A 13,895-nucleotide genomic window follows, 5' to 3' on the forward strand; every position below is an offset into this window, starting at 1 on the left:
CATTGCAGCAACTTGTCAAAGTTTTTTCAATGACACTTTCCAAACTTATGACCTCATCCACTAGAGGAAAGGGAGCAGCAGATTCCACTTTCTGTAAGTTACCATCCAGGTCAAAATCTTGGAACACCCTCCTATGTTGTGTACACTACATGCAGTGCAGTGACTAAAGAAAGTAGTTCACACCAGCTTTTTTTTTTAAGGACAGTTCAGGATCAGTAATAAATACTGACCTTATCAGTGACACTCAACTTAGTAAAATTGTTTTTTTCTCACTTTAAACGTCCTTGCTGAGTCCTTTTCCAAAATACACAAAATCTAACAGAGTTATAATCATAATTAATATCAAAATGTTCTTCCACTAGTTTTCCCTGCCCCTGTTTACCAAACTTCATTCCCTAAAACAGAGTGCAAAACTACCACCTGTCATTGGGATTGCTACATACTGGTTGAAAAGAATTATAAGTATTTATATTTTTCTAATCAACCAATTCAGAGATTTTATTATATCTGGACTGCATCACAAGAGGGCCCCTTAAAAATATGGAATGCTTCATGAATTTGCGTGTCATGCTTTCGCAGAGACCGTGCTAACTCTCTCTGTATTATTCCAATTTTAATGTATGTGTTGCCAAAGTGATAACAAGAAGAATTTTGCACTCACTAAATCTGTCACCCTGACTCTATCACAATTAATTCAACAGTTAAAATCTCCTGTACTGATATTGCATTACCATTTGTACACCAGTAAGTTTGAGATTTTTGTGAAGATTTGTAGCTCAGGTTGTGGTTCAGGTTGTAAGTTTGCTCGCTGAGCTGGAAGATTTGTTCTCAGATGTTTCATCACCATGTTAGGTAACATCATCAGTGAGCCTCCAATGAAACTCCGGTGTTCTGTCCCACTTAATATTTATCTATCTTGGTCTGTTGTGGTAGGTGATATCATTTCCGGTTCTTTTTCTGAGAGATTGGTAAATGGGGTCCAAATCGATATTTTTTTAATGGAGTTCCGGTTTGAATGCCAGGCCTCAAGGAATTCCCATGTGTGTCTTTGTTTAGCCTGTCCCAGTTGAACTGGTGTCACTCTTCCTCTGTGTGTATGGGTACTAGTGATAGTTGGTCATGTCTTTTGGTGGCTAGTTGATGCTCATGTAGCCTGGTGGCTAGTTTCCTCCCCGATGAAGAGGGACAGTTCATTGGGCAACTCGTTGGAGCAGGTTGGAACAAGCAGCCCTCCCCATGATCCAGCCCAAGCTTTGGGTCCACTATGTGGATGACACCTTTGTCATCATGAAACAGAACAAATTAGAAGAAACCAACAAACACATAAACGACATCCTTTCTGATATAAAGTTCACCAAAGAGGAAGAGAAAAACAACAGACTCCTCTTCCTAGATGTCACAGGAGAGTGAAAATCCAATGGAGAGCTGCAGACGGGCATCTACAGAAAAGCTATGCACATAGACCAGATACTCAACTACAGGAGCAATCATCCCAACACCCACAAATGGAGCTGCATCTGGACATTATTTAAATGAACCACAACACTGCAGCACCCAGGAACTATGAGTTGCCAAAGAAAAACACCTATACAATGTATTCAAGAACAACAGGTACCCAATAAGCACAATCCACCGATTCTTACACAACAAACCTCAACAAGAAGACACAACACGCCCAGAGACTCTAGATATACTACTATACATTACAGATGTTTCGGAGATGACAACCAGACTACTCCGGCCCCTTGGCATCATGGTAGCCCACAAACCTACATCACACTGAAACAGCTCTTGATGAATCTAAAGGACCTCGTACCAACAACCAGCAGGACAAACATAATATACAAAATACCCTGCATGGACTGCAACAAGCATTACATCGGACAGACTGGAAGGAAAGTAGCCACCAGGATACACAAGCACCAATGAGCCACCAAAAGACACGACCAACTATTACAAGTATCCTTTCACATTGACAATGAGGGACACCAGCTAAACTAGGACAATGCATCCATCCTGAGACAGGCTAAACAAAGACACGACCAAGACTTCCTAGAGGCCTGGCATTCAAACCAGACCTCCATCAATAAACACATTGATTTGGACTCCATTTACCAACCTCTCAGAAAAAGAACCAGAAGTAATATCATCCACCACAACAGACCAAGACACATAAATAGAAAGTGGGACAGTACACCAGAGCTTCATCGGAGGCTCACTGATCATGTTATCTATCATGGTGATGAAACATCTGAGAACAAATCTTCCAGCTCAGCAAGCAAGTTTACAACCTGAACACCAGTAAGTCTTTGTGGGGGTCCAAGGTACACTTCAAATGATGCGATTGGCTCTTTTGTTCCCCAAACGGCCTTGCTTGGTTATTTCTCCAACATATTGGATAAGCAACTGAAGATAAATAATTTGTGGGCTAATGGGGAAAGGGAAGGGAGTGAACGTAGCTGAATTGCTCTTGCAGAGCTGGAATGGTCTCAATGATCTGAATCAGCTCCTCCTGTGCCTTGATCATTAAATAATTCTATGGTATTATTCCTTCATAAAGCTGTGATTCTTTCTTAAATCAATGTTATGCTCTCCTTTATTATCATCATAATTTTGTACCAGTAGTATTGAGCTTCTTCCTTGCTGTTCTTTAAGCCATATTTATGCAATAGCAAGGGTATTAGACTTCCATGTCTGCTCTTAGCTCATCTGCCTTCTCTGCTAGATGTCTTGCATTGTACTATAGCTCATCAATTACTGAACAACTCCTCTATTGTTCATTTTCAAACCTTGACTTTTTGTGCTTGTTATTTTCCTCCTTTTTCTTGCATTGTTGTCCTCCCCTCTGAACCTATGTTCAGGCCAAGCTTGGAGAAACCTTCTCCATCACAGTACCATCAAACCTTCCACCATGATATTGGTCCAAGACCAACTGAGGTATTACCTGACTGTATCATGTAGACCTCATCTCCCTATCTCATCTCCATCATGGCCAGGAATCTTGAGCTCTACCTCCAGTATACATTCCTCTGCATTATTACAGCAATAATCTGGAGATTACTATTTCTGAGGCGGTAAATTTTCCTAGCTTCCTAATGGTACTCACAGGACCTCAACCTACCTATGTAACTGATAATGATAGGAACTAAGACCTGTATCAGTTCACTCACCTCTCCCTGCCTCATCACTCTCTAGTTGATCAGTGTCACCCTTGACTCTGACACCAGACAGGCAACAAACCATCCTAGAGTATTCTAGAGCAATGACTAGCTGTTCCCCAACTATGGATTCACTTATTATAACTGCTTTCACGTTTGGAATCTAAGCTTTGGCTCCAGTTGTATTAGTGAGTGGCTAATCTTTGGGACAGGATCAAAAGATGATGATCTTCCCAGTATTTAATGGTGACTTTCCAGCTGCTGGTAAGCAACACCCAGGCAAGTTGGGGGGATAGGGGAAGTGTCAGGAAAGATGGTGAGCTGGGTGTCAGTGTCCAAATTGAAGTTGAGTCCTTGATTGAATATAGTACATACTATCCAGATTGTTTTGCTGTAATGATGATAAATTCATATTACAGAATTAATTTATATTCATTTGTTTATCCTCAAAACAATTGTCCATCCAGATTATATTTTTCTAGTGTCAGCATTACCTTTGTTGAGCATGCTAAAATGCTGTTAAAAATGTTAAAACTATCAATATGGACTGCACAGTGGATCAGTGTTTAACACAGATGCCTCACAGTGTCCAGCACCAGAGTTTGATTCCACTTTTGGGGAACTGACTGTGTGGAGTTTGCACATTCTCCCAGTGTCTGCATGGATTCTCTCTGGGTGCTCTGGTTTCCTCCTACAGACCAAAGATGTGCAGGTTAGGTGGACTGGCAATGCTAAAATGCCTATAGTACCCAGGGATGTGCAGACGACAAGGGAACCTTGATTATCTGAATATCAATTGTCCGAATTTCAGATTATTTGAAGATCTCAAAAATGTTACATCAAAGAGGTAAGTGTATTCGGATTACCTGTAGTGATAAACATGTGAAAAATCTGGCAAAAACAAAGAAACACAAGCACCTCCAGCATCAGCAACTGGATATTTTTTAGGTAAGGGTTAGTTACACAGCCCTTTGCAAAAGTAAGTGCTTTACAGGGTATTCCCATCACTTTACTGGGCTGTTGTGAAAAAAAGTGGCCGAGAAAGTAAAAACATGCGCGAGGTGGTGCCTCTGTCTTTCTGAGAGAGAGGAGCACAAGTGAGTTGCATGTCAACTTTCTCTGTTCTTTCATATGTTCTCTGTGAACATCAGCCTGGAGATGTTTCACACATTTTTAAAAAATACATGAAAAAATGGCCAAGAAAGTAAACGCACGCATGAGGCGGTGCTTCTGTCCTTCTATTGCAACACTGAGTTCACGGAAGCTGACAAATGCTCCTGTGATCATAGAAGCTGTTTGTGACCTTGCTTAATACTAGGATTTCATATATTCTTCTGATGGTAAGGGTTTAGTTTTTCTCAGTTTAACCTGCAATTTGCAGAATGCAGAGATCGGTTTGTTTTAATAGCAGACTCATCAAAATCATAGATCTAAACAGACTCTCTGGTAGAGTACAGCGTTAGACCAGCATAGCTTCCCTTTGTTTAAGGTAAAATCGATTCTCCAAATAATCTGTTATCCGAACGAAATAGGGCCCACCCATCATGTTCGGATAATCAAGGTTCCTCTGTAGTTGGATTAGCCATGGAAAGTGCGGGGTTACAGGAAGAGAGTAAGGGGGTGGGTCTAGATGAGATGCTCTTCAAAAGGTTGGTGTGGGCTGAATGGCCTGCTTCCACATGGTAAGGATTCTATGATTCTAATGTGTAGAACACTTATGAGTAGTGCTAATTAAAAACAAAACACTCCCAGATTACTTGTCCATTGAGGGGAGTGGGAAAAAAAGAATGATCAGACTACCATCTAGTGGCCAAATAGATTAATGCACATTTGTCACATTTTAAAGAAGGTCACTTACCTATGATTAGGATAACTTTCATTTCAATTTTTTTTAACATCTGCACAATAAATCTAGCCTTTGTGTGGTAGTATTTTGTTTTATGTACCAGGTAGACATATTTGCTCAGTATAATACACTCCTTTAGTGTACTGTCAAGTAGTAGCCAAGAAAACTCTAGTTTTTCAATGAAATCATTAGTAAATCTGAAATTATCCATTCATTTCATGCATTGATTGTTATTATGAATTTATCTATATCATTGTCAAACTTACTTTTCTACATACCGGCACCTTTACTCTTTGCTTTCAGATTAAAGGAGTAATCTGTATTTTATCATTTCCATTCTCTTAAATATTGGAAGCTTCCAAGATATTTTGCCAGAGAAAATATGGTGCTGATTACAGACCAAATTAAGACCATAAGACATAGGAGTGGAAGTAAGGCCATTCGGCCCATCGAGTCCACTCTGCCATTTAATTATAGCTAATGGGCATTTCAACTCCACTTACGCACACTCTCCCCGTAGCCCTTAATTCCTTGCAAGATCAAACATTTATCAATCTCTGCCTTGAACATATTTAATGTCCCGGCCTTCTCTGCACTCCGTGACAATAAATTCCACAGGCCACCACTCTCTGGCTAAAGAAATGTCTCCTCATTCCTGCTCTAATTCTAAGGCTGTGCTCATGGGTCCTCGTCTCCCTGCCTAACAGAAACAAATTCCCAGTGTTCACCCTTTCTAAGCCATGCATTATCTTGTAAGTTTCTATTAGACTTCCCCTCAACCTTCTAAACTCTGATGAATACAATCCCAGGATCCTCAGCCATTCATCGTATGATAGGCTAACCATTTCAGGGATCATCCATGTGAATCTCTGCTGGACAATGCCAGTATGTCCTTCCGGGGCCAGAAGATTGATCAATTTTTTGACCTTTTAGCTTTTTAGCACTTTCTCTTTCGTAATGGCTACCATACTCAACTCTGCCCTCTGACTCTTCTTAATTGTTGGGGTATTACTCATGTTTTCCATGTGAAGGCTGACTCAGAGTACTTATTAAGTTCTTCAGCTATTTCCTTATTTCCCAGCATTAGCCTTCCTGCATCAATCTGGAGCGGCCCAATTTCTACTTTTGCCTCTTGTTTGTTTCTTATGTATTGAAAGAAACTTTTATTATCATTTCTAATTTACTGGCTAGCCTACCTTCATATTTGATCCTCTCCTTCCTTATTTCTCTCTTTGTTATCCTCTGTTGTTTTTGTAGTCTTCCCAATCTTCTGATTTCCCAGGGCTCTTGGCCACTTTATAGGCTCTCTCTTTTTCTTTGATACATTTCCTGACTTCTTTTGTCAGCCATAAGTGTCTAATTTCCCTCCCCACCACCGATAATCTTTCTTTTCTTTGGGATGAACCTCTATACTGTGTCCTCAATTACACCCAGAAGCTCCTGCCATTGTTGCTCTACTGTCTTCCCCACTAGGTTCTGCTTCCAGTCGATTTTCGTCAGTTCCTCTGTCATGCCCTTGTAATGACCTTTATTTAACTGTAACACCATTACATCCAATTTTGCCTTCTCTCTTTCAAACTGCAGACTGAACTCTACCATATTATGATTGCTGCCTCCTAGGTGTTCCCTTACTTTAAGATCTTTTATAAAGTATGGCTCAATATATAGCACTAAGTCCAATATGTCCTAAGTTATCCTTCCTTATTGCTTCATTCCTAGTCTGCCTTGAACTTAAACCTTGCACGCATGCTAACCTGCTGCTTATCTTTCTACTTGAGTCCATACCCCCTGTTGTTTTCCCTTTCCCTTCCCCCCGACTCATATGTTTAAAGTCCTAGTGACCACCCCATTTATCCTTTTCGCCAGAACACAGGTTCCAGATCGGTTCAGGTGGAGACCGTCCCATTGGTACAGATCTTCCCGGTTCCAAAACTGATACCAGTGTCCCATGAAATAGAATCTTTCTTTCCCATACCAATCTCTTAGCCACTTGTTTACTTCTCTAATTTTCTTATCCCTATGCCAATTAGCACGTGGCTCAGGCAGTAATCCAGAGATTATGACCCTCGAGAACCTGTTCTTCAATTTCCTTCCTAGTGCTTGATACTGAATTGAAGATCTATTGTTGGAGGTTGAAGACATGTTTAAGTAACTGAATGATAATTGAATATTTATCACAGGCAAGGAGCTTGCTAGGATACTGGATGAGGAAAAGAAGGCAAAGGATAAGAGAGAGACTGGCAGTACATTAAGTAGAACTTAGTCCAGATGGGATTATATTCTCAGTTACTGAGTGAAAGGGAAAATTTGCAGAAATGCTGGTCACATACTTCCTTAGATTTATGTGCTAGACTAAAGAACTGCAAATGTTACATACTTTTGTTCATAAAAAATGGGCAAGATGGCAAACTTAGTAAATACAGACCAGTCCATTTAATGTACATTGTGAATAAACTTTCAGAATCATTAATACAGGAGAAAATTAACAATTTGGACAGGCATGAATGAAGAATCAGAACAGATTTGTTGAAGGAAAATTGTGGTTTACTAACAAGTTTTAGAATTTTTTGATGATGTACCAGAAGAGATGAATGAGGACAGTACAGTTGATGTTGTATAACTGTCCAAAGGCATTTGATATAATCATATCATTTACAGTGCTGCAGAAAGCCATTGGCCCATCAAGTCCATCCTCACTTTCCATTCCAGTTCTACTCCCTATTCTCTGTAGCCATATATATTTAATTCCTTAAAGTGCCACCCAATTTTCTTTTAAAAGTAATAAATTATTTAATAGTAATAATGGATTTTAATAATACAGGTGTGTTGTGGATGGTATAACAGGTACTGCAGTATTCACTTCACTAATTGGTTATTTTACAATTGTTCTTCACATGCAGAGATTCCTCAACACAGGCAATATTTAGAATTGATTGGAATGGAATGGGACAAAGATAAGCCATCAAAAGGTTAATGGCTTAATTAGTTTTGTTTTTTTTTACTGTGGTAATGCTTATTTTTCCCCAGCACCCATATTCTCAATTAATTTTATCTTGGTAGTAAAATTGAAATGCATAGAATAAAGGTAACAAAGTAACATGAATGTAATGTTGACTAAGAGTTAGAAAGTAGGGAGTTGTGAAGAATGCGTGTTCAAATTGGAGCCAGGTACACAATGGAGTTTCCTAGGATTCAGTACCAGGACCACCATTATTTTGGTTTCAACTCAACAACATGGGAGCAATTTCAAAATTTGGTGATGTCAAATCTGGACATGTGTCAGACAAATTAGTCATAAATTTCAAAAAAGACATAGGCAGGCTGATAGATGAAACCATGGCAGATTAAATTCAATACACGCAAGGTGATATGATTTGATAGGAAGATGAGGAGGGGGTGTAAGCTAAATTATGAATTTTAAAATGTTGCAAGGAGAAAGAGGCTTGGTAAGGTTGTGTGCAAATATTTGGAAGTTGATTAAGCACGCCTTTCTCAGTTTCATTATTGGAGGTATACTCTATAACAAAACCCAATATGTTGTGCTAAAGTTAGACAAAAAGCTAGGTTGGCTAATGCATCCAATTCTGGATTTCACACTTTGGGAAGGATGCGAAGACTTTGCCGAAGTACAAGAATGAGGGATTATAACTATGAATGAAGGCGGTGTTGTTTTTTTCTAAGGAGAAAAGGCAAAAAAGAGATTTGAAGAGACTGTTTTCAATGGCTAAAGAGTTGACAACTAAGTGAGCACACAGGATGATTGGCAAAAAAAAAGTGGCAATAAGAAAATTTTTTGTGGGGTTTCGGCAAGATGGCGGTGATTCAATTGAACTGTAGTGGACTGTTCCGCCTAACAACCAAGGCATATTGGTGTTTTTTTGCCATCCCTGACTAATTTCTATGAGAGAATTGTTAATTTAAAACTTTGAGTACACATATTTGTTCACATTTTGGAGTGGGAAGAATGCCAAAAGGAAAGGGAGCGAGCAAACAGCAGCAGGGAGGACACTCCCCTGCATCACTGGACATGCCAGAGGCCACAATAGCGGCCTTGCCTGAACCCCCAAGGGACTTCACAGACCCGCAGGAACTGGCAGCGGCGATGACAAGACTTACTCCGAAGATAGAGGCTGCGATTGAGGAGATTCGTGCCCAGATTCAGCCCATCGCATCCATGCTGCAATAGCATGAATGGGAGCTCCAGGGTCTCGGGGCACGGATGGAAGAGGTGGAGGGACAAATCATGACCTTGGAAGCGGCGATTGAGTCCTCATCCGGATGGATCCAGGCCCTCGATCAGTAAGTGCGGGTCTTGCGAGATTAGGTTGATGACCTCAAAAATCGAGGTCAGAGGACAAATCTGCAGATTATTGTGCTCCCGGGGGGGTGAAGAAGGTGGGCAGCCAGTCAGCTTCTTTGAAGACAGGCGGCCACAATTCCTGGGCCTTTGAGTAGAATCTGGATGACTGAACATTGAAAGTGTGGGGAGAGAGAGAGGGCGGGAGGTTAATCATTTGGAGATGGTGCCTGTTTAATCACTGTAAACAAAAGACGCGATCACTGTTGGAAACACGTCTTTGATGTAATGTTTCTATCGGGACCTCGAGATCTCCTTCGGATAGTCGGATTTTCAGATAATTGGTATTCAGATAATCGAGGTTCCTCTGTAGTTGTTTGTATTTATGATAGAGTAGTTTCTGTATACACAATTCTGTGACACTTATGAGTCTCCATTTACTTATGCTCGGCACATTGCAAGCAGGGTTCTCCCAGAGCTTTAAGGGTCTCTGAAAGGGGATATGACTAAGTGTTTTGTTAAATGGTGCACCTGGTACATCAAGGGAACTCATTCACCTGTTAAAAGGAAAAAAAAATGCTTTCTAGCCTTAAGAGGGAAAGGGTTGATATCGCTCTGTTGCAGGAAACCCACCTTGATGATGGGGAACACCTGAAGTTAAAACAGGGGGGTTATGACCAGGTACTCTTTTCATCCTTTACTGCTAAAAGTAGGGGAGTAGGTGTACTTATCCAGAAGAATCTTTGGTTCACTTTATTAGAGCAGGTGAAAGATGAGCAAGGGCAGTTTGTGATACTTCAGACCCTGATATATGGGGAGGAATATAGCATTTTAAATGTCTACTATCCTCCGGCGCATCCCCACAGATTTTTGAATAGTGCCTTCTCTAAGCTGATCCGGCTGTGGACAGGATGCCTAGTGGGCCCCCAACTATCTCTTCACAGGCCATGCAGGTGACTTGTGCAAGGAGTTGGGGCTAGTGGACATTTGGAGATGTCTTCACCCTACCAGCAGGGACTTCATCTCTTTTTCAAACCCGCATAAATGTCACACGAAAGCGTTTACAGGGATTCAGTTAGGGCCGAGGCTTGAAATGTACAATTAGTACAATATGCATGAATGCCTATCACCATCTTTGAGAGAAGATAATATTTCTCTCATTCTTAAGAAGGGGAAGGTTTCTGAGGATTGTGCTTCATACAGGTCCATCTTTCTATTAAATTCAGATTTTAAGATTCTGTCCAAGATTTTGGCGCTGAGAATGGGAAAAGCTGTTGCCCTCGATTGTCAAAGTGGGCCAGACAGGTTTTGTAAGGGGCCATTGGTCCTCTAATAATATTAGAAGGTTGCTGAATATGGTCCAAGCATGTCAGCAATGATCGATCCAGGGGTTGTTGATTTCCTTAGATGCAAAAAAAGCATTTGACTGGGTGGAATGGCTGTATCTCTTTTATGTCTTAGAGCGGTTTGGGCTGCATGGAGTCTTTGCTAGGTGGGTGAAGGTTTTATATCGCCACCCTCTGGCCACAGTCATCACCAACGGGCTAAAGTCTGGGAATTTTAGGATTGGCAGGGGTAGTCGATAAGGCTGTCCCCTCTCACCATTGTTGTTTACATTGGTGATAGAGCCATTGGCAGAAGCCATTCATCAGAACATCCACATAACCGCTCCGAAAGTGGAATTGACGGTACACAAGATTATACTGCATGCGGATGACATCCTTCTGTTTTTATCCGACCCGATGACCTCCGTACCGCATCTGATACAATTTATTAATACATTTGGGGCTATTTCAGGATATCAGATCAACTTTGCAAAGTCGGACTCTGCCTTTTGGGGACCTTGAGAAAGTGCCAGAGGTTGAAGGTGGCCCTAGGTTCTCCTTTAAGTGGTCACGGGTGGGTTTCCAATACCTAGGTATCTTTATTACTCCCATGTTTGATCGGTTATTTCAGATTAATTTTGTTCACCTGCTTGACAATATTGGGCACGATCTCCAGAGATGGGAGGAACTTCCAATTTCGTAGTTGGGCCGTGTAGCCCTTATTAAGATGTATGTCCTTCCTTGTTTGCATTATCCCATGCGTATGCTCCCTATATTGTTTCCCATGTCAACATTGCAGAAACTTATGGGTTGGTTTAGATCTTTCGTTTGGTGTTGTGCGTGGCCCCTCATCAAACTTACTAAATTGCAGTTGCCTCAAGGATGGGGAGGAGTTGATTTCCCAGACATCAGGAGGTTCAATTGATTTCCATGCTGTCCTTTGTGTGTGATTGAGCTCAATATGACTGGATATCGATGCCTCCCAGGCAAAGTGCCCTCTCATTAACCTGTTATTCATGGAGAAGATGAGGCCAGTTATGAACCACTGCCGGAACACCATTGTTATTAGTACGGTTAAGGCATGAACGGCAATGCGTCAAGAGTAAGGGTTGCTTCTCCAAGACTTCTCCACTTACGACCATTGTTGGTATGCTAAGGTTATGACCAGGGATGGTGGACTCAGGGTTCAAACTATGGGCAACGGGAGGAGTTTCCGGTTTGGGAGATTTGTTTGCGGGGGAGGTTATGATGTCCTTCGAGCAATTGAGCTACAAATACTGGCTGCCCAGTTGGGATCTTATCCATTTTTTTTCAGGTTATGGATTTCATTCAGAAGAAGTCTACGCTTCTCACTAATCCCTATAAGCCCAATACAGAGAGGTTGTTGCTACGTGCCATCAGCACTCTTTCAGTTAGTGGCCTCTATCGCCTGCTGGGTGATAGGGCCTGGCAGGATATTAACTGTTTATGAGAGGTTTGGGAGCAAAAGCGAGGAGTGGAGATCTCTTCTGAAACGTGGAGGACATATGGGAGAACGTGCAATAGATCTCAATTTGGTAATAGGACATGCGCTATGCAGTTAAAAGTTCTGCACAGGGTCCATTTGGCACCAGACCGTCTGGCAAAGTTTAAAAAGGGGGGCATCTCCAATATGCCCCAAGTGTAAAATAAGCGTAGGTACTCTTACCCATTGCTTCTGGACATGCCATAGGCTCATCTTTATTGGAGCACTGTAAGATACAGCACAGGAGAGATAAGGAGGGTATTGAGGACCGAAGTTAAAGTAGACTCGATATCTCTCCTCCTAGGTCTACCAAATTTATCATCTTTAGACGGGCGTGGGAAGAAACTATTTACTATTCTTACTTACTGTGCATGGAAGAATATTCTGATGAATTGGGTGTCTGAGGACCCACCGGGCTTGTTGGGATGGCGGAAATTAATTATGGAGCACATTCCCTTGGATTTTTTTCATAAATATGGTACACCACACAACAGACTTTTTTTTATAACGCATTGCAGCTCTTTTTGAGTTATTTGGACAAAGATTTGTCTGCTGTCTTAACTAGAGTGTTAATTTAACCAGGATGGTTAAGTTTGCTGAGCCCTGGGAGGGGGACTTCTGAGTTAATACAGGGACGTATACAATGCTCCCATTTTTTGTTTTGGAGCTTTGCAACGAGCTACAAATCTTTTCAAAACTTATTAATTGTTCAAGTGGCCAGCAGGTGTCCCAATGAAGGATCTGTTGAGAATCAAACATGAAGAGTGGCAGAAATGAGATGGAGATTGTGTTATATTATTTGAAAAGAACCAGGAACTCATCAGTATCGACATACACATCCAAGGTTTCATATTTTCTCTTGCTGGCAGGTTGTGAGCAACAATGTATCAGTCTGACAGCCATATGGGCAACATCAAAGAAATACATTCATTGACACCTTAATCTTTTCAGTTCATTATGAGCTATAGCAATGCTGCTGTCATGGCCATCATACTGTTTTAGCACAACTTATTTGCATCTCCAAATGCAATGAGATCTAAACGCCAGCCAGATTTGGGTGAAAAAATGCAAGTGGCACACAAATGTCAGGCATTGACCATCTCCAATAAGACAATCTAATAAAGACCCCTCTCTTTACATTCAATTGTGTTACTATCACTGAATCCCCCACAATCAGCATCCTGGAGTTTACCATTGACCAGAAAGTCAACTGGACCCATCACATGAACACAGCGGCTACAGGAGCAGATCAGAGATGATGAATACTGCAGCAATTAACTCACCCTCTGACTCCCCAAAGCCTGTCTGCCATCTATAAGGCACAAGTCAGGACTGTCATGGAATATTCCCCACTTGCCTGAATGATGGTAGCTCCAACAACACTCAAAAAGCTTGACACCATTCAGGAGAAAGCAGCTATTTGACTGGCACTACATCCACAAGCATCTATTCCCTCCATTACTAAAGCTAATTGCAGCAGTGTGAAGTATCTACAAGATGCACTCAGAAATTCACTAAAGATGCTCTCACAGCACCTTCCAAACCAACGGCCCCTTCCATCTCAAAGAACAAGGGCAGCAATACACAGGACCACCACTACCTGCAAGTTTTCCTCCAAACAATTCACTATTCTGACTTGGAAACATATTGCCCATTACCTCACTGTTGCTGGGTCAGAATCTTGGAATTTCCTTCTGAATGCAATTGTGAGTCTACTACCACACATGGACTACGTGATTTGACGTGGCAGCTGATCACTTCATCT

General features: G+C 41.3%; 1 non-coding gene across 1 annotated transcript; it reads right to left on the reverse strand.

The window, feature by feature from the left end:
- Positions 1 to 534: 534 nt before the first annotated feature.
- On the reverse strand, positions 535 to 643 carry LOC140492331 (U6 spliceosomal RNA). The gene has a single exon (XR_011963533.1). It is a non-coding gene; the product is annotated as a U6 spliceosomal RNA (small nuclear RNA).
- Positions 644 to 13,895: the final 13,252 nt, after the last annotated feature.

This window comes from Chiloscyllium punctatum, chromosome 20 (assembly GCF_047496795.1).
Source record: "Chiloscyllium punctatum isolate Juve2018m chromosome 20, sChiPun1.3, whole genome shotgun sequence".
Classification (NCBI taxonomy): domain Eukaryota; kingdom Metazoa; phylum Chordata; class Chondrichthyes; order Orectolobiformes; family Hemiscylliidae; genus Chiloscyllium; species Chiloscyllium punctatum.